This window comes from Aptenodytes patagonicus, chromosome 5 (assembly GCF_965638725.1).
Source record: "Aptenodytes patagonicus chromosome 5, bAptPat1.pri.cur, whole genome shotgun sequence".
Lineage (NCBI taxonomy): Eukaryota > Metazoa > Chordata > Aves > Sphenisciformes > Spheniscidae > Aptenodytes > Aptenodytes patagonicus.
In genome coordinates, this window is record NC_134953.1 from 81,269,464 (window position 1) to 81,274,018 (window position 4,555).

The window sequence follows — 4,555 nt, forward strand, 5'->3', positions numbered from 1 at the left end:
TGGAAGTCAAGGTGCTAAGCACAAACGTGTACAAAGTTTGAGGTGTTCGGAGAAAGCTGGGCCTGTGCAAACTGGCCAGCTGCCATTGACAGTACATCCGAAATACTTCTTCCATGGGGTACCGTGAACATACACGAACAACCTACTTAACTTCCAGATCTCCCAAGGGACCTGACAGGGCTCGCTCTGATCTGGAATTTGGCCTCCAGGACACAGCCTGTTCCAGGGGGAGGTGAAACTCATGATGATCACTAACTTGTCCAATATCCTCCAATATACTGATGAAGCTGTATTTGGTTCCACAGCAGGAAAGGCACAAACCTAATTCCTACAACAAAATAGATTTAGAATATTAGATTGGGTTGGGAGTGGAGGAGAAGGAGCCTGGAAGCGCGTCAAACACAGGTTGCAGGGTAGACAGAAGGGTGTTTGTGAAGGAGTCCAAAGGTGGAAACGAATGGAGCAGTGCTGGAGCTAGCTGGACTATGTCCAGACTGGCTTACCGTGGAAGCGCACAGCAACTGTGTCCACAAAACAAATCAGTGCCTGCACCATGGTGTAGTGGGGAAATCTGTAACATTCAGTGAGCAACCATGAGAAACGTTCTACCTGCGCTCGGTTAGATGGCGTTTTAACATTGTGAAACGCAAACACGGCACTCTCGGTGCAGACCTCGATACCAGCATAATTAGGAAATATTGAAATACAGAATACCATTTTTACTCCTCAAAAAGAATCAGGTTTCATACCAATCGTTTTTCAGTAATATGCCGCTAAGAATGGTTAAAGAACCTTTGTCCTCCATGCTAGTATATCTTACTGAGAAACTAAAGGATGTTGACGCACAAAAATTATTTTATGAAAGCAAAAAGAAAACATTATAGAGACGCCATCTTCTATTTCAAATGGTTTTCATTAAAAGTAAAAATAGCCATGTCAATTGATATGTGGTGTAGATTCTTTCAATACCTTACCCAAAGCAGAGATGACGATTCTTGCTTTTTGTAATTCACACCTGAGTGCATTGCTCCCACACATTGTGTTAGGTCACACTGCCACAATCACCACTAAAAATATGGCTCAGATGGGTTTATCCTGCACTGTTATAAACTGTTTTTCCTTTGCTATAAAGATAACTCCAAGGAACGAACTCAAATGTTTGGTCTAGAAAAGCCATCCCCCCTTACAAATCAGTATTACAGCATGACAGTAGATGGCACTGCTCGAATTCAGTCTGAATCTGCACATTTCCTCCAAATGCAGACTGTTAAGGCTCGCCGGGGAGAGACTGGTTCATGCATGACACAAGCTAACAACAATTAAAAAACATATGGCATTTGCTTGAGAGAGAGCGCGCGCTTCCATATCAGTGCTTTAGCAAGAGCTAAACGACAGGTCAAATACGTTCGCAGAAGGCTTAGTGTAAGATGGCAGGAGGACCCATTCAAACGTTCATCTACCATACTCCCACCTTTCAACTTCATGGTTTTTGCCTACACCTACTTCAACGGGATGGATACTAGATATTCTGCTTTACATGAGCCTAGAGGGGACAAAAACATTCTGGATTTTAGTTTGAGTACTACTGACACGTTATTTAAGAGGACCTATTGGCTACTTCTCCTCGAGCCCATCCTTTCAGCTTGCAGAGGAAAGGTCTGCAGGGACAGGAGCTTCACTGCTTCAGGAGTGTTCAAAAGGCTGTTCTGGAAGCTGCTCGAGCTACTGCACAGAGGAGATGCACAAACTTGGTGCAGAGAAGAAAAGGTTTTATATGTAGATAGATAGATAGATATGTGAATATGTATGTATCTGTATACACACACTGTGGGGGTTTTTTTATACAGCTATATAGTACATACTAGACTTCTTTGTTAATCCTTTAGCAAAACAGACTCAAAGTCTAAGAGCTTAGGTGCACAATACTCACGTGTTTAGTTAGTTGCCAGAACACAAATAATTTTTACCCTGAATTGCACAAATATTGACAAAAAAAGAAGTCATTTTTCTACACATTTTCAGACACCAGGAGGGCTTAGAAGCTAGACATAATTCACACAGCAAGACTGCCAATATTCCAAAATCACTCTGTGTTGAATATGCAGTTCTCCCCAATTATGTTCTCCACAACATACAGTTTAGATCAGTATCTCGTTTTAATGCAAGCCTTCAAAGCCATCCCCGAGACCACTCAGACATCAGAAGGGGAAGCACTGAAAAACCACACTTCCTTACAAGGCAAATAGCCTGCAGGTTAAGACATCCTTGATATTTTAGTAGTTTATGTGTAGCAGCATCACATAATGCAACACACTTCTTGCCATACCTTCTCTAACCTTCAAATATTAGACGGGAATGAAAAGATGCCAATACGTTCTGCTGCATGCCAACAAGTGCAGCTAGCTCAGAGGTTTGAAATGAGACAGTAAAGAACAGAAGTCATCTCAACCTGGGCCTCAGAAGGCTAATTTGGGTGTCAGGCAGGTCCACACCCAGCCTCACCCGGGTAACGCAGCAGCACCCACTGTTCTGTTGCAGAAAGGAAAGCTGCCAAGTGGGTTTCAGTACACAGTGTTCACACTAGCAGGTGTGCAAGACAGCTTGGGCCTGGGCTGGTGCCATTGCGAGGAACGCCACTGCTGCAGCCGCTGGAGCGGGCATATCCTGCCAGGCAGCCCACCACAGTCAAGAGGGGAAGACGCACATTGGCAGCCCTATTTTAAATTCCAAGCCATTTCTGCAGTGTTTTCTAGCGTTAAAGCTACTGAATAGCAGTCACACCCCACATGTATCTTGAAGGGAAAACAAATAAAGCTTTTCCTTTCCTTTCTGGGCCTCTTATGTATAGGCCTGTGCATAGGAAGAATCATTTGCTCAGGGAACACCCCGGAACAGCTAAGAGTTGTTAGGGATCGGTTTGGATGTGGATGTGCAATTCCTGAACCTCTTATTAACTTACTGATGACACTACATGATGCACATCCTCTTCATGCCTCAGTTTCTTTAACTAAAGAGGCAGCAGCAAGTTGTATGGCAATATTTTTCATATGATCTACAGGCACTATCTTTGCACACATTTTGAAAAATATTAAATACCTAGCAAAAGGTAAGATACAGAGGAAATGTGCAAGATTTTTCTGGACTGTAGAATTTAGCAAGTTTCAGACTAAACTTTAAGACAAGATTACAATAGTAGTCAGCAACCTACAAAACCATCACCACTAATTTAAGAACTCAGAATGCATTATGGAAACACCCTATTTCAACAGATTACGAAAATACATTGGTGGAATACGCTAAAAACTAAAGGAACTAGCTTGAAGAAACAGAATGCTAAGCAAGTATCTTAACTGTTTCCCTTGGCCAACGCACAACAAACTTCAAAATTATAGTAATATTTTTATAAGGGAGAACAGTATGCTGTTCTAAACAGACTGCCTGTCCATGTGTTTTTGCTGCCTCAGTGTCATTTTAACACAAGCTGCACGTAGTTGCAAGCGGTTAGAAATAATGGGACTACATGCATTGCAGATCTGAGCTGTTTCAAAAGCCAAACATCATACATGCTGCCTGTGTAGGGAGCATGTATGATGTGTACTGTGTACTCCTATACATCAAGAAAGCATCTTAATCAGGACCAGTCTTTGATAAAAGGACTGCAGAATTCAGTTTCCCAATTCCAGGATGACTTGAAAGCAGTATTTTAAATACCCGTGCTACATTTTGTAGTAGTTTAGATTTTGGTTTTGGAGGGGGTGGGGGGACCATCTAACTCAGACATCTTTGAGAGCACACCTTACCACTTGATCACTGTGAGAGAGATCATTCACAGCCCAGCCTTTCCAATTGCAGAGAATTTCCAGTTAAAAGCATCCTTGCCTCAAGTAGAATTGAATGTCAGATTGTTCATTTAGTCAGGAATCACACGCTGAGCATCCACCTCTTCCATTATTTAAAAGGAAACTTCTAAATCTTATGTTACAATAACTATACTTGCAGGAAATCAGAGACAAGAAAAGCCTCCCTAATTTGTTTACAATTACCTTTAACATTCAAAGGATTGGTGTGAAAAACTCATGAGGAGTTGTCAAAGCTGGCTACTGAGCATGCTTTTAATAGGATAGCCATGCTACACATGCAGAGTAAATTAAGTCAATTACCTTGAAAAGATTTTATATTGATCCTTTGACTAGCAAGTAAGATTAACATCAAAGCAAACATTAAGAACTGAAGCAAATAAGTTTGTCCTTGTTATTAAGAGTTCTGTCACGCAGCTTACACAGAAGCAAATCATCGTGTAATACTGTTCAATGAACAAGCAAAAATATTAAACATTATGTGAGCGATGAGACAAGCTAGAGTTTTAAACAGGATAACAATTGACTAATCTCAAACTAGGTTTTCAAATATCAATGTAATAGCAAAGCGTAGGCTAGTCTCAAACTTATTTTTAGATAAATTACCTTCAATTTTTACATTGAGTATTATGCATATAGTGCAATAGAGAAGTGTCATCTGTCTGTCGGGCCATGAAAAAGACATCAGCACACTCCAG